Below are 23,001 nucleotides of genomic sequence, written 5' to 3'. Positions count from 1 at the left end.
ATGGACAAGTACTGATAAAAACTGAGGATTAAACCTGTTTAAACATTCTAGTTAATTGTTCTGGCACTTCAAAGTGTTTCACTTAAAACCCATATGAATTTTTATAGCCCTTTGTAGAGCTACTTCTGCATAGGATGTTTTGGTGAGATTTTTTTTTCCATATTACATTACATTTAGCTGCTCTGTTGAAGAAAAGACAGCCCTTGATAGAATGAGATGAGTGTCTTGTAAATGTCAGTGGAAGATCTGGCTGTGATAGTTTCTGGAGCCTGACACTCTTATGGGATTGTCATTAGAGAAAGGTGACTGAGGCAGGGACATGTCCCTGTGATGAAAGCTGTTTAAGAACTTGTTTGTATTTTTTAGACTGTACTCTCTGGAATCTCAATGCTGGTTTGTATAAAGCAATCTTTCTGTTTTGTGCCAAATATAATGGCCTCAAAGTCAGAGTTCTGTGCCTCTGGACTGCTAGAAATAAAGAAATTAAAGTAGCACTTCAGTAGTGCTTTTCTTTTAAATCCTCTGCAGAGCAATCAAGTTTAGAGAGCTTTTCAAGCAGGCATATTTTAATGGTTTTTTGTTCTAAGATATTGTGCCTGAAACAGACCCTTGAGGAAGCAAACTCAAAGAGTCTCTCGATACTTTCCTTAGATGCTTTTTTGTTTGCTTTTCTGACAGGCCACTGGAATGAAATGGAGTAAGATTGGGTCAAGTGGATTGCATGTGAATAGCTAGAATGCGTTTTGATCTTTCTTATTTATCACAGAGTCTTAATGTAGGTTTTTTTTCACTTGTCATCCTGGCAAGCTTCTGAGCTAGAATCCTTTCTCTATATATGGCGGGGGGGGGGAGGGAGAATCCTTTTTTTTGGCCCCAATAACTTTCCAAGCTTTATGTTGCCTCTCAGTAAGTGCTCACTGCTCTTGGCATGTTCCCTGCCATTCTGCTTTTACCTTTCACTTATCCTTTTAGAGTGCAATTTGTGTTCCTTTGGCTTAGTATCTGTGAAGCAATTCCACTGCATTTAGTTACTCACCATGTAATCAAGTTATCCATATACTGTAGTCAAGGCAGGCTAAAATTATGTTTCTGGTTTTCATAGAGATATGGGGTTAAATAACTTGAACTTCTGAGGTTATTTGAGAACTCTACATTAAGCTCATGTAATATTTTTTTGTTTAATATTAGTCTCCAAGATGCTTAATATAACATTTGCTTGTATAACATGCGTCCTTTTGTGAGTTATAACATAGTACCTTATTTTTATTTAAATTATATTAATTTAAATGAATATAAATCAGATTATTTGAATATATACCTATGAAATTAGATCTGAGAAAACATAGAATGAGTCTGTACATAGATGTGTTGTTCTAGTTGGAAAAGTGACTGGGTAAACAGTGGCACTTTATTACTCAACAGATCACTTTCTCTGTGTGCTCACAGTCATCTCTGTGTGCTTTATTGTGTCAAATAAATTTTCCTGGTTCATATTAATCTTACAAGTATAAAGCCAATACATATATAAGGGAGAAGGAGCTGGAGTCTCTTTCATTCAGATACTGGAATTAAGTTCCAACTACAGACCCAAATGATTTCCTGGGTGACTTCTGGACAATCCTCTTGGAGAAAATGAAGTTGAGTTTAGCAAACAAATCTCTGTTGTTAATGATGTTGCACAAGCAGGACAGAACCCAATCTGAGGACGCAAGTTGTGTTTGTAGCAGTTTTACCATTGTCTTTGTATTTATACACAAGCAATGTTCAAACTGCTACTGCTGCAAACACAACTTCTGGAAATTATTGAAAAGAATAATTATGGACCTTCTCCTGATGCCATTTTTGGGATGTCAAAATATAATCACACACTTAAAATTCCTTTGATCTTTTTTTATAGCCTATGCCCTCTTAAGAAAAAGGCAATTCTCTTAAGGTTCAGAAGCTGCACTGCGGGGAGGCATCCACATATATGGATGATTATTCAGACTTATCTAGATAGTGGACTAGAAAAATGGCATAAGAACAGGCATTTTCATCAGATGTTTTAGTATTTCCTGAGTTTATTTAGGTTAGAAATACAGAGAAAAGCCCCTCTCAGAATGCAACATTTTATTTTCAGCCCTGACTGAAAGGAGGAAAGGGAAAAAATTAATAATGGGGGAGGGAGAGATGTTGAATGAATCTTTTCAGATGTTAAGATGTTGTTAGGTTAGTAACTTTGTTGGGATTTTTCCCTATCCTTCCCACACTTTTGGAGGGAGACAAATAAATGAGTGATTCCTTTCCCTTCCTTCCCATACTATAAAGATACATCTTGGGTTTTTATGTAGAGATGGGGAATGGTCCAAATTGGTTCTTTCTTTGACTTCCTTGTACCTTATAACTTTTTTAAATGATCTTTGTTGCCTTTATTTGGGTTCACTATAATTTACCAATAGCTTATTTATAATGAAACACAAGCTGCTTGCAAGCATGCCTGTGAAGAGTAATCACCATTGTTCTGGTCTTAATGTGATGTCTCTACATCAACCCACATAATTTTTTACTTTTTTTATTAAAACAGCATCACACCATGAAACGGCATGTCCAATTTGCTCACCTTTCCTGCATTACTATTTTCTAACTATGTCTCTCTCTAATTTCCACTTGATATCCTGGTTCTTTAAGCATACTATGTTTTATTTATACAGACTGGATCTCATCCAGCTGATTTTTGCCCAGTTCTTTAAACTCCCTAGGCCTTTCTGCAGCTTTTTGGTCTGCTAGGATCATTACAGTTCCTCTTAGCTTGATAGTATCTTTGAATTTCCTTACTGCACAATATATTATTTTCTTTGGATCTTTTCTGAAGATGGTGATTAACCCCAGATGTTTCCTTGATTAGACATAGCAACTTCTCACTCATCATCTGATGATGTACTATTGCTAACAACCCTTTGTATGGTCTGAAAGTCAACTTGGTGACACTCGGGCTTTCATGAGGAACCATACTTCAATCTTTTCTGAAATGTTCATATTGCATTGGATTCCTCCATCCTTTTAATTTTATCAGAAGATGTAATTGTTTTTGGCCTGGTGAGTCTTCATTCAAATTAATGCTACTTATTGTTCTGATTTTACTGTTTCCCTTATTTTTCTTGTTTGCACTGATCATCTTTAATATTCAGCTCTCTAGACTTATTCTGATTTCAGCTAATTAACAGTAAAAAAAATCTACTGTTAACGTCCATTGCAACAAATTCAACCATGAATTTAGAAGTATGATAAATTATTACAGTTGTGAGCAGTTTGACTTTATAGACAGGTTGCATGAAAAATCCTATCCTTAAGAAAAGCTAACAAAAATTTTCATCTGTCAGAGGAGAAATTTAATGAAAGAGACAATCTTTTTTTCAAAGCCAAGAATTTAAATGTGCAGTGTATTTGCTAATAGTTACAAATGGCAGTGGTTTTTGGGGAGCACTCAGACCAGCACTTCAGTTTTTGGTGGGGGTAGCAATTGCATCTGACTTGTACTGGAAAATTAAAGCATAAATGCACATAACTTTAAAGCGGATCTTCAGCCTCTGCATAGTGGATGGGTAGGGGTATTGAGGCACAGTTAAAGTTGACACTGGAGCCTTAAATTAAAATATCCTGACTTTCAAACATTTTTGGTCTTAACAGTTTCAAAAGGCATTGTATTTTCAGTACTATTTAACATTTTTGTCTTAGAATGTATTTTTTTGGGGGAGTGTATGTCCTATGTTTCTTCATGCCCCTCACACAGAAGATTAATACAAGAACAGTTAGTGTAAAGATTTATGGGAATAATTTGTGGTTGAAATAGTATGTTACATCAAAAATAGTGTTAATTCCCCCCATGGATTTGCCCTTATTATTTCAATACAGAACCCTAAAAGACAGTATATAAGGAAGTAATGCTCTTTTGTGTATCATCCATTTCATAGAGTGTACTGTCAGCAAAGATAAAAGCTTCTGCCAGTTTGCTTTACAGAACAGATGCTATGGGATTATGTGATGTACAGTATGGCATGCTGAAAATATATCCATCTGTGAAAACTTTGTGTTTGCAAATGCTAACTTTGAATGGGATGTCTTCATCTCTCTACTTTCCTGGAGTGAGGCAGTACGCCCAGCAATCAAGATTTTAACTAGACTGGGCAAACCCATGGGACCGTTTGCTTGCTGCAGGCGTCACTAACTGTTAAGGGAGCACAGTGAATTTTCAGTGTTTTCCTATGACTGAAGATGGAGGTGTGAAGTAAGAATATAGACTTGAGATATCCCCATCCACTTTGAACTGACTTTTCAAAATATAAAATCTACTTTCAAAGCTGTGCTTTATAAAAGGGAATACCCGATTTTGTCAATAAAACTCTTTAGCTAGTGATTTTTGGATGGCTGACGCATATTGGATGGCTAATGGTAACTTGTATATTAAAACGTAATTTGTTTCTACTGTGCTTCCCATACAGAAACCTATTCTTCATTGCACTAAAACCGGTCTTTTCTCATGTTTTACAGTCATCTTAGCATAAGGTTAAGGCTTTGTCTCCCTCATGATTTAAAATAATCTATATTTTTTTGAGGTTGGGAAGATGGAATGTAACAATATACATGCACATTTCATCCTTCATTGGCCAAACACAATTTGGTTGACTGAGCTCATGTGGACCTCATAGATGATCAGTTGAGGTTGGTGCAAAAAGCTGTTGACTGTTTAGCAATGGCTGGAGGTGGTTAGATGACCATTTCTTAGCAAGCCAGATTGTTTCATAATAATATAAAGGGCTGGGCTCTGCCCCTCTCTCTCTCTCTTCCTTCATTCTGCACCCCCTTCCTCTTTTGTCCCCTTTGAGATTGACAATCGGTTTCCCTTCCCAACCATTAGATTGCAACGGGAACCAAGTTTCACATTGAGCCTCGACAACTGGTGTCTTCAAAATTCTGAAATCCACTCTCTAGCTTCATTTTATGAAATGGTACTAGAGAAGGATTCTTGCATATATTTCCTTCCTGATTACAAGAACCAATCAGAGAAGCTGTAAGAGAGATGTGCACATAGCTGCAACTCAAATCACAACTGACAAATCTTGTTTTAGGTTTCCCTGGTCTAATGGTGTCTCTTAAGCAGTCTTTGAGGTAGATCTTCAGCTGCTGTAACCAGGCATAGCTTCAAGGTAGTTGATGGAATTATGCTGAATTATATACCAACTGAGGATTTAGCCCATTGTCTTTTAGGATCTTAAATAGAACGGGTATGAAAGGTGCACAAATTTATAAACTGGTAGAATACTTTTGTGCATCCATGTGAGGTGCTACACAAATGATTTATATCAGTGATCTAGCATACTGTAGACCAAGCTTCTGTTCTCACTGCTAGGTCCATTTTTATGGATGGTTGAAATCTTTCTAATTTGATTCTGTTCCTCTCTAGTTATCGAGTATCATTGAAAGTAACGTGACTATTTCACAGTCCTGAGTAGCTTCTGCATCCTGTCGCTATTAAAACACACTTGCATCCCATGAGTATTGAAGTACTCGAGAAGATAGGTTGTACATGGTGCTTCAGCTTCCCAAAGCTTGTGAAAGATGGAGTACGCCATCTGCAAAATCTGAAAATACACATCTAATTAAAACTAGACACCTTCAAACCCTTTGCAGTGTTCAATAGCGTAGGATTAGAGAAGGAAGAGGAGGGGCAGGGGGGAGATCCACCTTCACTCTCTGGGGGAAAAAAATAAAACAACAAATCTTTAGTTTCACGGGGATAAGTGGTAAGGAACTTATCTATGCAACATGCACACCTGGTTTTAAATTGTAATGCCTCTTGAAATGAGTGCAAGATAACTATAAGACCTGAATTCCTGAGGAAAGGAAAAGGCATAATGCCAAAATACAGGGTATCTGCATTTTGCTTATTTTCAGTGACAAAAGCAGTTGAGAGACATGCTAGAGGCTGTAATCCAGAAAGATAAACAAAACACTTACTCAGTATTAATTTAGAAAGCTTCAGAACGCAAGGAGTGTTAGAAGCTTATAAAGGAAACTTTAATTGGATTAACTACTGATCAAATTTCACTTTTAGATGACTTTTTTTTAAAAAAATGAAATAAATGAGATTGCAGTGCATCCTACAAGTGAGAGTGATCAGCAAGGTGAAATAAAAACAAGAATGCCACCTTGTACATCAGGAATAAGGGCAAAGTATAAATAAAATGGCTGGTCTGTTGGCATGGCTGGGCCACTGGTAGATAGTATGCTTAGAATGCAGACATCATTCTCTCTGGATTTCAGAGAAATGTCAGGACTATGTCATGATGCTTCAGACAACATGGAGTTGTTGCTTTTCAGCTCATTCAGTTATCACTTAAAATGACTAAATCTAGAAACCACAAGCATTTGCTGCGAATGATGATGGTCATAAAATGACTGAGCTTCAGTCGTGTCAGTAGAAATGGGATCAAGCTACAAAATGTGTAGGCTTCAAGCAGCCTATGGGTCTAGGCATTTTTAGATCTGCTAGGTCACACAACTAGCAAGATAGGACCACTTGCAGAACTCAGGCCTAACATGCTTTTGTTCAGTTTTCCCAAACCCCAGGAAAAGAAAACACTTTTTACATTCTGTGGCTATTTCAGCAAACTCACTCCTATTTTGGTTTCTAATCCAAGATCGAGATCCACTAGTGCGGATACCCACATCTGGGTAGGAGTGGGATGTGACCACTGTCTTACATAAATATAGAATATAGGAGATCCACTAAAATTAGTTGAGGAAGAGTAAAAATAACCTTTGCAAAGGTCTAAAGTCAAAAAGAATGCTATCTGCCCATTTGTTCATGTTTTATGTTACAAGTGACACCAATATTTGCACCAAAACAATGCATATTTTTCAGAAACAGTACCAATGCCTATCCTGTAATAAAATATTTAGAAAACGGAGATGCCATGTTAAAGCACCATCAGAATATGCTCACAGATTTTGATTAATTTAAAATCAAATCATTTTACATGCAGAGCTAGTTTTAAAAAAAATCCTCTTCTGTACACAACATCCAAATAGTTTAGTCAATTAGAGATACTTGCAGGACCAGATTATTTGCTCAGTTATGCTACTTAATGGCATTACTCTGAGATTTACATTAGAGTAAATGTGATCAGACTCTGACAGAGGGACCTTCACATCAAAATTATCATCATCCGAAAGTCTGAAGAACTTGGAGATGGGATGCACAAACCCTGAGGAGGCAGACGTTGCTTCTGACGCTTTTCTAGAGGGACCCATCTGGATGAGCTATGGTAGACATGGCATTGATGTGCTAGCTCTCTCCAGCTCAGGAAGTTATAGTACTTAACCTTGGTCAGGGAGGGAATGATGAGCTCTTCTTTTGAGCATTAGAGCTGTAAATCATTTTCATCTTCAGATTTTTAGAAGATCTCTTTAACATCTGTTGTCGTCACAATTCTAACCTCTTAAAAGCAGTTCAAATGCAGAAGATCTTTGTCCTGACTAGTTCATCAGTAACATAAGTAGAAAGGAAAAGGACACAGATTTACACACAGTGCATAGAGACCGCACAGGGCGACCAGAAATTAATCACTGAAATTAGATAATGCATTGTGAGTGAGGCTGCTCTTTTGGCAGCTCCGCCTAAACTATGGTGCAGTATGTTGTAAATGCATTCCAATGACTTCTGCTGAATCAAATTGGCACCTCTATGGCCCGTGTCATTTCTGAAACAAGACTGCCAAGCTTTGAGTGACAGGTGACAGATTACCTCCTCTTAAATGTGCTGGTGCAATGTATGACTGAGAATACACTGAGGGCTAAGGGGGTACAGGAGGTTAATGCACTTGGTAGCCTTTACCTCTGGAGAACTGAGTTTAGGTGGCAAAAAGTGGGAATGAGTTTGGTGATGTCATCCTAGTCCTTTATCAGCATAATACAAATAACCACACTGAAGAAAGGCTTCTGTGTGGTTATTGGCAGGCTTTGCTCAAGAAAGGCTCAGCTAGCATAGCAGGCCATGCTGTGGGTCAGAAATGAGATGTATTAGGAGAGGTGTATGGAGAAGTTTGCAGTCTGGCTCTTATATTAGGTAACTCTCTAAATAGTTCCGTTAACTCATCTCTTTTATGAACACCCAAGTTTAACTTCCTGAAACCACTATATATCTGCTATTATGCACTAAATGGGGGAGAACATTTTTTAAAAAATGATTTGAATATTAGCTTTAGATACAAGGGTCACCATTTAAATACAAAGGGCCATTGTGCTAATCTGTTTTGAGCTCCTACATAACACAAATCTAGGAATTGCACCAATAGTTTCTACATCGAGCTCATAATTTCTGATTGAGCTAGATCACAACTTTCAAAAAGACATCCAATCCTTGATTTAAATACTTAATACGATGGAGAATCCACCACCTCCATGCGTAAGATGTTTAGTGGTTAATTACCCTTTTTGATAAAACTGTGCCCGTTATTTCTAGTCTGAATTTGCCTAGCTTCAGTTTCTAACCACTAATCTAGAAGTAAAAGGCATAACGCGATCTAAAGAAACCTCTACTATCAGAAATCTCTCCCTGTGTAGCTACCTGAAGACACTGATCAAATCATGTCTTAACCTTCTTTTGTATAAACCAAATAGATTAAGCTTCTTCACTTTCTCTCAGATGTTTTTTCCAAACCTTTAATCATTCTTTTCTGAACGTTTTCCAATTTGTCAACGTCCTTTTCAAAATGTGGGCACCAGAACTGGACAGAGTATTCCAGTAATGGTCTCATTAATGCCAGACAGAGAGGTAATATTATCTCTGGTCTAACAGATGTTCCCCCAGTTACACACTCAAGGATCGCATTAGTTCTGTTAACTGCAGCATCGCAATGGGAGCTCATATTCAGTTGGTTATCCGTCATGACCCTAAATCCTTTACAGAGTTGCTGCTTTCTGGGATACAGTGCCCATCTGGTAATTATGACCTATAGTCTTTGTTCCTAGATGTAAACCTTGATTTAGCTGTGTTTAAAATGCATGTTTTTCAAATGAGCCCACATTACAAAGCAATCTGGATAGATCTATAGAACTGGCCTGTCCTTTTCATTATTTATTAACCATTCCATCAATATTTGTTGTGATCTGCAAACTTTATCAGTGCAATGATTTTATATTCTCTTCCAGCTCATTGATATTGAATAGCATTGGGCTGAGAACAGATTTCTGCAGTATCCCCTAGACACACTCCCTTTGTATGATTCTCTAGTTCCAATTAAGTTAGCCAGTTTTAGTCCATTTAACATATGTTGCATTGATTTTTATATATCTACCACTTAGTGATATTACAATAATTTTCACCCATGTTTCAAATAAGCATCTGTGCAGTATCTATTGGCAACTACTTTGTGTTTCATTATATTTAATAAACATAGCTATTGCAAATCATTGCATTTTTCCCCCTAAGTAAGGACTGAAAGGTTAAGGGTTGTGTATTGGTCCCAATAGCTATATATTTATATTCCTCCCACCATGATGGGAGGTGGAATAATCTAATGGATAGGGCTCTGGAATGTGAGTTGGGCAGAGCTGGATGATAAACTTTTCTCCCCTCCCATGAAAATTTCTAGACATTTAAAAAAAATCCCATGCTGAATCTGGACAAATCAGACCTTTCAAATTTTTGAGCGGGAGACCCCCGATATAGCCATTACATTTGGCTATATCCAGAACATTACAGGTTCTGGATTACAAACCCTAGAAGAGCCAATAGCCTAGTGGTTAGGACACTTACCTGGGATGTGAACAACCTTAATTCATATGCCTGCTTTGTCTAATTTGAAAGATGGTCTTGAATCCAGGTCAGTGTCCTAACCACTAGGCTATTGGCTCTTCTAGGGTTTGTAATCCAGAACCTGTGAGTTTTCCAGGTAGTTTTATCTAAACTGGTACATGCCCACAAAAAAGTTCTGGTTTTGACAAACTGGCATTTTCTGACATTCTTTTTTTTGTCAAATAATTCCCAAACACCTCTCATTGTGAGATCGGGATTGTAATCCCAGATCTGATATTAACCGGTTATGTTACCTTGACCTTAATCGCTCTGTCCCTCTGCTTCCTGTCTTGGCTTTTGTTTGTCTTGTCAATTTCCATTTTAAGCTCTTTGGGGTAAGAACTGTCTGTTACTATGTATGTCTATTGTGGCTAGCACAAGGAGGCCTTGATATCTGTTGGTTTCCAGATGTCTGTGTAATACAGATTAACAACAACAATAATAAAAGTAAGTGTGTCTGGAGAGATGAAAAGAGCATAAATTAACAAACATTTTTTTTGTTATCCTGAGTTTACGAGAGACCAAAACAAGGATGTGATAGCGAACCAGCACACTAACTCAGGAACAGCATAAACTAAGAACATATTACTAGTGATTATTATAGTAATACAAATAGTGTCTGGGATCCCTAGTCATGGACCATGATCCCATTGTGCTAGCTGCTGTTGAAACACAGAGGAGGGAAAAAAGATGGTGCATCCCCAAAAAGCTTACAATCAAAGGATAAGATAAGAGATTGATACAGAGAGACTGGCAAGGAAATAAGGTTGGTCAGCATGATAGTCAGTGGTCTCAGAATACCAGCACCTGGATCTTTGTCAAGTTTTTCCAGGCATCACAGTAAAAGAGTTTTAAGGAGGGATTTGAAGAGGATGCTGGAGAATGCCTATTAAGCATTAGGGACAGATTGGGAGAAAGCACACAGATGCTGGTTTGAAAATTTCACAGGTGAGCAAGGGAGGCTGGTACCATGGGTTGATTAGAGGCAGGAATTGACACCTTGATAGTGAATGAGAGATGATGGGTAGGGTGGAGGTAGATTGTGAAGGGCCTTGAAAGTGCACACACACAGTTTGTTTGATACCATAAAGAAGAGGAAGAAAACAACAAGATTGATGACATGAACAAAGCGACAGGCTAGGAAAAATGATCTCTGCAGCAGCATTCTGAAAGGATATGAGTGAGGTAAGATTGCATTTGCCAAGGCCAGAAAGAAGGATGATGTGAGACAATGACAGCTTGGACAAGAGTTTTAGCTGTGTGGATGGTTAGGAAAGGTGATGAGAGAGGAGTCTTGCATGTGTCTCATTTGAAGTTACATATGTATGTGCTATAAAGAATGTTCTTACCTAATGTTTACAAAACTCAGTCTTCAAATGCCCTATTTTTTAAACTCCCCTTGACTGCCACAACCCATGTCTCTTCTGGAGCATTGTCCGCTCTGTTCTGCATCCTACTCCTCTAGTCCTCAGTAACTTTTCACACACTACTAGGAGTCTGCAAATAAAAGGCCTGATGTGATCTCTCCTGATTCAGACCTGCTCTTGTGCAGTCTTCCACTTCTCTTACACTTTAAAAGTCTACTGTGCTAACCTTTTATGTGATTAACCTGATTTCCTTAAAATCCTTGTGTCTCCCACAGCAACAATGCCGTAATAAACTGTAATAACCCGGCTGGTTATATAGCAAGTTATGCCACTCGGAAGTGAGTTTCTCATCTTTTTTTTTCTTGATGAACTCCGCATTTTATCTGTTTTGCACTAGCTTATCTACAACTGAGGACATCCTATGACATGATACACACAGATCCATGGCTCACCCTGAATGCAGACATCTTCTTTTATCAGTTTTACAGGAGTGCAACTGGATGAAAATTGGTGCACTGTCGCTCAAGGTATTAGCAAAAAAGCAAAATCCAATTTTGTGTCCTGGAAGGTCTATTTTCTCAGTCTCCTTCCAGTATGGATTTAGCTAAAGCTGGAAAAATCTCTGCTGTCAAATGAGATGGATTACTTTTAGTTCATGCATTTGTTGTTGCATTTAAGGAGCAAAATACACACTCTAACAGGATTAAAATGGTGTTTATTGACTGCAGGAGCAGAGTAATAATCTTATTTTTTTTGTAATGCAAACAAATTAATCTGCAGTGATTTTTTGCTTTTTACATACAATATCTTCAAAAATGGTTTATTTAAAAGAAGCCCCTTGCTCAGACTTTTGAGACTGTATATGCTAAACAGTGCTGTCACACCTATTTTTCTCAGACTAGAAGCAATAACATTTCTCACTGCCTTATTGTCAGACGGGGCACCTGTCTATGTTGACAACAAAAAGTCTGTCATTCCTTCTGTCTGATGCTGCGTGCCACCTCTTTCAAACTGTTTGCCCATCTGCAGCTTTTATTCACTTCAATACTTCTGCATGTACAAAATCTCGGCTGGAGCTGGAGCTGGCCCTGGCTGATCACCAGTATATGGCTAAAGTGGCAAACTGCTGTGTGGGTTTTTCACCTTCCACTGATCATCCAGGAGGTCAGTTTCTTGGGGATTTAAGTTATACTTGTTTCAATTTTGGTGGGTCCCATGGTGGTTCATGAGTTGAAAGAGTTAAAAATAATAGTTAAAAAAAAAATTAGTGAGTTGTTTGGGCATTGGCCCTGGGCACGTAAATGGCATGATGAGGTGGTGCATCTCTGTCCATTGTAGCCTGTGGCTCTTTTGGAACTTTTGTACCCAGGCCAGAGGGAGTAGAGGGGGCAAAGTTTTAATACTCTGTCACCATCAGGTTTACAGTCTACTGGGGACATTGATGCAGCTGGAACAACATTGCTAAGTAGTTTTATGTGGTTTACTTCATATCAGCTAAGTATTGGTGTTGAATAAAGTTGTGGCATCTTAATTTTACCATATTATGCTGTCTGTGTAGCGTGACCAGATGTCCCAATTTTATAGTCATGATATTTGGGTCTTTTTCTTATATAGGCACCTATTACCCCCCCACACACTCTGTTCTGATTTTTCATACTTGCTATTTGGTCACCCTATGTCTGTATCTCATTGTTAGCATGTAAATAAGGGTGGCAATAGTGTATTTAGTGACAATTCTGCAATCTAACACTTCAAGCCATGTGGAGCTGATAGGAATTTAGTAATCAATGTTTCACTGACCTATCAAACCATGTGGGTGAGCACAAGTGATGTCGGTTAAACACTTAGTATTTGCACAATGCCCACAAAAAGCCTCTTAAATTAAGGTTTAAGGCTTAAGCGGGACTCAGATAGTATATAATCAACCTACAGTTCTGTTAGCTCTCTGCATGGGGGTGAATTTCACGTGTCATGCACTTACCTGCCACAATTCTATGGGAATGCCAGTGGTTACAGTTAGTTCTGATTCTGTTGATTGCAATCAGGAAAACATTCCTTGGTTCAGAGAATTGTAATCCCAGAGATATCCTGTACTGAGTTAAGTAAGGCTGCTTAAATAGAATCTCTGGAATGACACTATTGGTTTACAAAGAGGACAGCGTTTTAAAATAATAGTCCTATCAATGTTCATTTTCTTGCTATTTATTGGGATGAACTCATTTGGCATTAAATGTGAATTTCATACTTATCAGTACATTAACTTGATAGGCTTTCCACTCTAAATCCCATGCTGATTATTGTTCCTTTTATTTTGCAGTATACAACACAGAGCAACATGGTAAATATAAATACTAGCATGTGCTAACCAATGACAAATTAATAGATTATTAAATGGACACTACTGATTTAACTGTAGCCTGGACGAATGCATACATCTCAAGTAGAAATAAGTACCTAGAGATGCGATAACATGGTGATCATCATGTCTACACCATCACTTAAATTGAATTTATAAACACATTATGGATGATGTATTAAAATGTGATAACAGTAAATTGTCATTATAATGTATGTCTAATACGTGCTCTCAGACATGCCCTTTGGAAGGAAATACTACTGTTACCGCTATAGTTGTAATGCCTGTTAGTATTAATAATAACGAGGGGGTCTTACATGGCACTTTTCTTATTCAGAACCATTAGGTAATTAATCTGTAATTCACATGAAAACACATCTTGGGCTTGTATGTGGAGAGAGGACAGAGAGTGGGTGGATGGTGGGGTGGGGGAGGGTGTGTGTGTGTGGGAGGGGCTGGATAGTGAGGGAAGGTGGAAAAGGAAGAGTTTGTACATGTTGTAGGATAGAATGGATGCATTAAAAACGAGGTAACCACATTACCTTATTTTTGTAACTTATGTTCTCCAATCCTTGTCTGAATTGTTTTATGAAGCAGTGGCCACACCTTTGAGCATGGCACAAATAAAGAAATAAAATAATTTTCTCTCTCAAAGATGAGGAAACTGAAAGGTGGTTTAATGACTTGCTCCAGGCCCCAGAAGGATTAATTGCCAAAGCTCTGATTAGAACACATGTTCCTGCTGCTTGCACTCAAGCTCCTTCTCCTTGCACCATGCTTCTAATTCCATGTTAGATGGCATTCAAGGGAGAAAAAGTGGATAGAGAAATCATAGAGGGTTTTTTAACCATCAGTTGTTTTTGGCTTGTGGAACAGACAAAAGCAAAGGGAGAAAAATGGTACTGCAATTGTAGTTGACTTTATTTTTTCATACAATCAAAATAGGTTTTTTTTTAGAGAGATTTCAATCCTATTTCCCACAGCAAGCAGTGCCTTGAATCTCTGATGGAAAACCCTGTCTTCTTGCATGAACATGTGATCTGGGTTTCAGGGTAACTGAGTTTTTATATATATGTATATATATATATATATATATATGTATTTAGTAGGAAGGAAATCTCTAATGGGGATGGGAGAATTTCAAAAGGTTGAAAATTTCAGGTAAGATGGGCTTTAGAAATTATGAGTGTTGAGCTGAACTTTTTGTGAGCTGCCTGAGCCTTTCCCTGCTGCCTGCCCATTGCCCAAATCATTCACTCTGGCTCTCAGGGGCAGGGAAAGGCTCTGATGGCAGGGAGGTGCAGGAGCCTTTCCGCAGTGCTGGAGTCTTTCCCTGCAGCAAGGAAAGACTCCAGCTGCAGGAGGCAGCAAGATATTGCATTGCTTAAAAAAACAAAAAGCAAACCCAACTCCAAAATAGCTATGTAGACATGGGAGGTTGATTTTGCAAGTAGAGAGCCGTATAGGGTACTTACTCACAGGGTTCAGGTGTGTCATTAACTCTACTCACTTAAACATTGCCTCACCATCTACCCTGTTAATTATACCCATGCTAGGAGGGCATGTAGTATATGTACCCTGCATGCCATTGTAAGGAATGTACAGTGTAGATGTACCCACAAATGATATGTTGTGTGCAACTGAAAGTGAACCATTCAGCTGGTATGTACATTACCGCTACGTCTATATGTGTCTGTTTTCTTGAGCCCTGTATCATCATGTGGTGTTAAATAATTTCTATAAAAGCTTTTAGCACTATAATTTTGGCAAATTGTTTGGACCCAGTTTAAAATGGTCTCATGACAATGCTGACCCCTTTACAGGATCAGCACCTTCGTTACTACTGGCTAGAAAACGTCTCAATACAAAGTACCCATTGCAGTTAGGTAGAGAGGTGTAACTACTGTGTAATACATACTCACAGTTACCAGTCTGGACAGTCTGAACTACTTGTCCGCTAATTGGGAATCGGTAGTTTAACAAACTTGTTTTTAAGGCAGCCTTCCAACTTTTTCACTGCTGCTATTTCCAGGAGCAATCTGGGATGTGTAGGTAGCTTTGTTTCATGCTAAATTATGTTGGTGGATCAGCCCAGCAGAGAATATCCCCAGGATCAAGGGAGTGCCAGTTAGCTAAACACTTCTTACCTTCACCCTTTCACAGCTGCCATACGTTCTTTGGCTGCAACTGAGGATTTGACCCCTAAATTTCATAGAAATATTTCTGTAGATGTAGATATGGGTGATGAGTAGCTTTAGAAATGACTTTATTTTGTCTGATTACTTTAACTGGAGTGGAGTGGCCTTAATTCTGAAATGAGTACAGTAGGTACTTATATTTCTGCATAGCACCATAAACAACAAATTGCACTGTGTTCATCACTTTATCTACGTTTGTGTTTGGTTTTTAATCTGCATGTATCTAGGCCTGATTTATATCTTGTTTCTGTGAAATTACCTTGATTCTTACCACTGTGAAATCAGAATCAGTCTCATAGAATCTGTAACACAAAGTGGACGGTGAATATGGCATAGATAATATATCAGTTGGTCATTGCTTTTATTATTCCCATAGGTTATCTGTATAAGCAAAGAGAATACTTATTTCCATATGACTTCCTGTCAGGAATACTCTATAATATTTTAAGGGTCTATAATATTTTAAGTGAAAAATCTTAGGTTTTAATACTCTAAATTAATGTACTGTACCACAGTTCCTAGAAAATGTGGTTGCACAAGAATTACATGTCTGTTCTGTGGGCCCATAGTATACAATGTGGTTGTATTGATTAACATAATTTCATCTTTAATATCCCTCTCTCTTATAGAATCATAGGACTGGATGGGACCTCAAGAGGTCAACTAGTCCAGTCCCCTGCACTCATGGCAGGACTAAGTATTATCTAGACCAGGCCTGCACGACTCGTAAAGCGGCGAGGGCCACATTCCTCCAAAGAAAACAGCTGAGGGCCGAAACCTCCCGGCCCTGCGGAAACACCCCGCCCCAGGGCCGCCCAGCCTTGCGGAAACAAACCCTCCTTCCCCTGCGCCACCCCACCAAAACAGCAGTGGGCCAAAAAGGAAGGTTGGGGTGGGGAGGTGATACTTTATTTTAAATCAACCAGAGGCTCCCAGCTAAAGAGGTGGCTGGGAGCCCTCAGGGTCAAATTAAGGGGCCCGGGGCTCTGGCGACTGGGGGAACCCGGCAGGGCCGGCTCTAGGTTTTTTGCTGCCCCAAGCAAAAAAAAATTTGGCTGCCCCCCTTCCCAGCCCTGGGCTCCCCCCTGTACCCTCCTGCTGCCCCAGTCCTGGGCTGTCCTGCCACCCACACACACCCCCTGCCACCCCAGTGCTGGGCTTCCCCCTTCCCTCCCCACCAGTGCCCCCACCACCTCCTGCCGCCCCAGCCCTGGGTCACTGGTAACTCGCTCCCAGGGCGGGTCATTCAGCAGGAATTTTGGATGTGCACAAAACAGACAGGATTGGTTCCCATATGGTTACAGAGCTGCAGTAAAGTGGAACAATTTTCAGCTTGTGTGATTGGAGGATATCTGGATGCATATTATAAGACTGTCCTCCATAAATGAGGAAAAGTTGAGGTGCCTTTATTATTCTTTTGTTCCACTCTTTCTTTCTTTGGGGATTTTGCCAATGCAATATCACTGTCTTCCTTTCAAACAAACAAAAAGGCAATGGCTGTTGAAAATAGCAATTCCAGTCCTAATAAGCATTTCTTGCTCAATTTTATCCTACTTTATCTACAGCAGGTTACAGTGGATCAGTATATTTGATTTGGGAGAAATGAAGTAACAGCTGCCCAAACTGAGCTTGAGCACTCCTGAATTTTGAGGTGTTCAAATCTGGAAGGCAGGTGTTGGGGGCGGGGGAGGAGGCTGTGGGCTCCACAGGGGAGCATGGCAGCAACTGTCTGGAGCTGCACGGAGCCAGACACGCTGGTCTGAGTGGCACGGTAAGGGGGCTGGGGGTTGGAGAAGGGGTAGGGGCTTCCGGGGGGCAGTCAAGGGACAGGGAGCAGGGGGGGTTGGATGGGGCAGAGGTTCGGAGGGGCAGTCAGGGGACAGGCAGCAATTGGATGGGCATGGGAGTCCCAGAGGTTTATCAGGGGACAGGTGGGGGTGGGGTCCTGGGGGAAAGTTGGGGGGGTCTCAGGAGGGGGCAGTTGGGGACAAGGAGAAGGGAGGCTTAGATAGGGGCTGGGGTCCCAAGGGGCAGGGGTTTCAGGAGGGGGCAATTGGGGGACAAGGAGCAGCGGCATTTAGATAGGGGGTGGGGTCCTGGAGGGCAGTTAGGGGCAGGGGTCCTGGGAGAGGGGTATCAGGGGACAAGGACCAGCGGTGCTTAGATAGGGGGTGGAGGTCCTGGGGGGCAGTTGGGGCAGAGGTCCGGGGAGGGGGCAATCAGCGGCTGCAGGCTGGGATTCAAAGGGCTCTGGGCTGCCGGCAGCCGTGGGGAGCCCTGAGCCCTTTAAATCCCAGCCGCGGCTGGGAATCTCTGCGGGCAGCCCAGAGCCCTTTGATTCCCGGCCGCGGCTGGGATTTAAAGGGCTCTGGGATGCCCGCAGAGCGCCCTGTGCGGGGGATTTAGAATCCCCCCACGGGCTGCACAGTGAGGCTCCGCGGGCCGCATGTTGTGCAGGCCTGATCTAGATCATGCATGCGTGCACACAAACTCTGAATGCTAATTCTTAATAGTATTCCGTAATATAATATAAATACAATTCAATAAAAGTACACTATTTTCCCAACCATTTCCCATACTTATGACTGCGGTTACGATTTTTGAGCCTACCAGTACTGTGCCATTGATTTAATGGGATAGGTTATTTTCATATAACATGATGTTCAGTGTCCTCTCCTAGTTGCTGGTCCACAGAGGGTATGAGTGTTATAACTACAACCTGGAGTTATTTCTTCAGCTCAAGTGGTAAAGGCTCATACATTGGGCCAGTCATGCAACATTACTCAACTGATCTTCAATGTTAATTTTTAAAGCATACCTGTTTGGGTGACCATGAGTTAGGCTCCACTTGTGCAAATCACTTAAGCATGTGCTTAACTTTAAGCATGTCAGTAGTCCCCCCGACTTCAGTATAACTTCCCAGGTGTTAAACATTATGTTTGTCCTGAAGTGCTTTTCTGGATCAGTGTCTAATTTTAAACAGGGCCCTTGTCTGTCACCATGTCTGTCCAGGATCCCTGGATGTTCAGTTTTCTAATTCTGCTGTCAGCCTTTTATCTGAGTGTGTATGCAATGCCAGTAATGCAGTCTTAGGCTGCATCTAAGCTTGGAGTTGGGTGTGATTTCCAGCTTGCACTGACATACTTGCACGAGCTCTCATTGAGTTTGTGCATTAAAAATAATAGTGTAGCTGCAGTAGTATAGGAAACAGACTAGCCACCCCGAGCATATACCTACAAGATTCAGGCGGGTTTGTATTCGGGGAGGCTAGCCCATGCTGCTGCTTGCCCCTGCCCACAGCTACACTACTGCTTTTAGCATGCTAGCTCAGTGAGACCTAGCCACAAATATGCCTTTTCGAGCTGGGAATCACACCTCCAGCTCCAAATGTAGACATAGCCTTAGTGTTTGCCCTTCAGAGGGTTAGTATCCTCTTACTCAGTGATGTACCACATTATGTGTATGTAATTTACTTCTGTTAGAAAACTAGCTCTTTTCCAAAAGTATGTGATTACACAGATGTTTTGTTGTATTAACATCTAGAAATGTTGTGTACAATTAATTGCATTACATACATCTGAAACCACTAATTCACATCCTTTCAACACATATTTGACTTAAAAAAAATAAGTACATGGGTTTTCAGCAGCTATAACACATTGTGCTATGATCCCATTAGATTTCATAAGCAAGACAGTGCTTGGATCAGGTCAGTACTTGGACTGGAGACTTCTAGAAAGAAAACAGGTTGCTAGGGCATGATGTTGACAATTCAGTAGAGGGGAACTCATTTTTCCTAAACCAAGACTCAGCAGCAGCAGCAGCATAGTGTTTAGGGGACATTGAGCCACTGGAGATGATGTCTTCTGGATGAAATACAAAACTGAGGCCCTGACCATTTCTATTTGCGCCAGAGAGTTCCCATTGTACTTTGAAAAATTAAGATTTTTCAATCCTAATAGCCTGCCTAGATTCAGATTTGGGTATTTATTCTACCTTCTTAAGCCTTTTTCATTTCCTGATTTCAACTATTGTATAATATTGCTCTGTGCTATTGAACAGCAGTTCTATTTCATGCTAGAGATGGCTGCATTTCAGTGGTCATAAGCAAACCCATGATTCAGTTTGCATATAATTTTGTAGTTGAAGTTTGTAAAGCCCTCTGAGATCCTTTGGAAACAAAGGTGCTATATGAATGTAAACTATTGTTGTTCCCCATGGTAGTATGTTATACTGGTCACACCAATGTGTGTCTGATCTGGAGACAGTTTGTCTTTGCTGAAGAAACAGAAGCACTGAATGCCAATTACTTTGGAGCATAGGTCTTAAAGACCTTATTCAAGCCTCTCTCCTGTTCAGATTATATAGATTCACTGTTTGGTGGTATATAATTCTCTACTGGATCAGTTGTACATATCTGAGAGATCACACTGTTATTAAATTCACCATGAACAATATGCTTCCATTATATTTTATAGATGTCCTTTTGAGCCCAAGATATTTGTCAGCCAAAACAAATGTGGCAAAATCATGAAGATCTTAGCTTTTCAAATGGACAGGCCACCAGCAGGAAAGCTAGATCCACTGGATTTATTTTGTGTTTGTAGACATAATGCACTTCTACGTTGTATCACCCGTCGGCTGACTGCTTCATTCTTTTGTGCTGACAGAGATTTGAAATGTAAAAGAATCCTGGTCTCTGAGTTGCTCTTCAGAGAGCAGGATCCTGGTACATTTCAGCAAATTTCTTGCTTACAATAACAGTATCAGCCAGCGGAGCATAGGGATAGGGTGATATGCATGCATAGGTCTGCAAATTATAACAAAGCTGGTTGATCTGTTTCTGGTTGATAATTTCTTTAACAAAAAGGGGAAAAGGAAAATAAAGTAAAAATCTTAATGAACCAAAATGTTCTACTGTGTGCACCATAAAACACTGAATATATTAACAGAAAAGTGAGACAGACAGACATTGTAAACAAGGAAGAACTTTAACTGGGGTGATGTCTCCCACATCCTAGGTAAGTACCCTAACTACTGGGCTAAAAGTTATAAGGGAGTTCCTCCTCCTCCTCCTACGCCCCTCCCCCACCAACTTTTTGCAAAAAAAATGCCTAGGGCACCTAATTCCAAGAGAGGGTTTGCTGCTGAGAATCGCAAGCAGAAGGGGGTGCCTCCATCCCTGCAGCCCGAGACTGAAGCCTGGTCTACACTAGGTGTTTAAATCGGTTTTAGGAGCGTAAAACCGATTTAACGCCACAACCGTCCACACTAGGAGGCACCTTATATCGATTTTAATGGCTCTTTAAACAGGTTTCTGTACTCCTCCCTAACGAGAGGAGTAACGCTAGTATCGGTATTACCATATCGGATTAGGGTTAGTGTGGCCGCTGATCGACGGTATTGGCCTCCGGGAGCTATCCCACAGTGCACCAGTGACCGCTCTGGAAAGCATTCTGAACTCGGATGCACTGGCCAGGTAGACAGGAAAAGCCCCGCGAAGTTTTGAAATTCATTTCCTGCTTCCCCAGCGTGGAGAGCTCATCAGCACAGGTGACCACGCACAGCTCATCAGCACAGTTAACAATGCAGTCTCCTGAGAATCGTAAAAGAGCCCCAGCATGGACTGCACGGGAGGTACTGGATCTGATCGCTATCTGGGGAGAGGATTCAGTGCTAACAGAACTGCGTTCCAAAAGACTAAATGAAAAAGTATTTGAAAGAAAAGGCACTGGGATCTCAACCCGGAAATGCCAAGGGGCGGGGGAGGCTGTGGGAACTATGGGATAGCTACGGGATAGCTACCCACAGTGCAACGCTCCAGAAATCGACGCTAGCCTCGGACCATGGACGCACACCACCGATTTAATGTGTTTAGTGTGGCCGCGCGCACTCGATTTTATAAAATCTGTTTTACAAAACCGGTTTATGCAAATTCGGAATAGTCCCGTAGTGTAGACGTACCCTTAGCTGCTTATCTCCATGAGAGGACAGAGCACAGCATACACTCCTGTCATCAGCATCTCCCGCTGGCTGTTTCAGGTGACCCCTCAGCTAGTGTGCAGGCTTCTGTGAATCATATTCTAGGCATCTGCCTCTCCCAATCTATTGTATAGGGAATTCTAGGTGCCTGACTGAAGCTTTGTGAATCACAGTGTGTTAAGCACTGCGGTGCTCACTGTCACAACACCGAAGTCCTTTGTGAATCTGGGCCGTAATCAATATTACTATGGTGTCAACTGTAGGAATGCTCTTTGTCAAAATTTGTTTTACAATATAATAAATATTTATGCCGAAATGTCACGCTAGTGAGCATTTTAAATTCATTTTGAAAATACAGCTTAGTCTTTTATTTTCATTTGTCATTCTTCTTTCATGGGCAGGGCCAGCTCTAGACCCCAGCGCGCCAAGCGTGCGCTTGGGGCAGCGTGCCGCGGGGAGGGCGGCAGGCGGCTCCAGTGGATCTGCCGCAGGCATGCCTGCGGAGGGTCCGCTGGTCCTGCGGCTCGGGTGGACCTCCCGCAGGCGTGCCTGCGGATGCTCCACCGGAGCCGCGGGACCAGTGGACCCTCCGCAGGCACGTCTGCAGGAGGTCCACCGGAGCCGCGGGACCGGTGACTGGCAGAGTGCCTCCCGCAGCGTGCCGCTCTGCTTGGGGCGGCGCAATTGCTAGAGCCGCCCCTGTTCATGGGAAGCAAATGTGACAAGATTTTGTGTCTCTGGGTATTTCTTCTTGTAACCATAATCACTTTCACAGAAACTATTAGCATCTGTTGTCATTCTCAGATGTGCAGAAGTGTACCAACTAGTGAGAAACCTGTGGAGGAGCATTAATGGGCACTGATTGATTTGCAGCATACTTCTACTCTTCTCCATCTACTGGTCTCTCTTTCTTCCCACCACCTGACTGAGTGAGAGGATATTGGAGGTCTGACTGGGATGAAAAGAGGTGTGAAGCTCATGTAACACATTCACAACTGGGGTGCTGCTTTGTTTTGTGAGTTGTTCTCTAGCAAACATACCAGTCTACTGTACTTCTGCTCCCTGAAGAAGGTGGTTGTTCCTTCCCAGGACAGGGAAGGGAAATGATCCCAGTCTGTAAAAGCAGCAAAGAATCCTGTGGCACCTTATAGACTAACAGACGTTTTGCAGCATGAGCTTTCATGGGTGAATGCCCACTTCGTCGGATGCAAGAGTGGAAATTTCCAGGGGCAGGTAAATATAAGCAAGCAAGAAGCAAGCTAG

At 40.9% G+C, this 23,001-nt stretch overlaps 1 protein-coding gene across 1 annotated transcript in view; it reads left to right on the top strand.

Moving 5' to 3' along the window:
• CNTNAP2 (contactin associated protein 2) overlaps positions 1–23,001 on the top strand; it is a 1,334,251-nt gene that overhangs the window by 113,997 nt on the left and 1,197,253 nt on the right. The gene's annotated exons all lie outside the window — the stretch shown is intronic.

Source organism: Mauremys mutica, chromosome 2, assembly GCF_020497125.1.
Source record: "Mauremys mutica isolate MM-2020 ecotype Southern chromosome 2, ASM2049712v1, whole genome shotgun sequence".
NCBI classification, from domain to species: domain Eukaryota; kingdom Metazoa; phylum Chordata; order Testudines; family Geoemydidae; genus Mauremys; species Mauremys mutica.
This window is presented reverse-complemented; position numbering and strand designations above follow the sequence as displayed.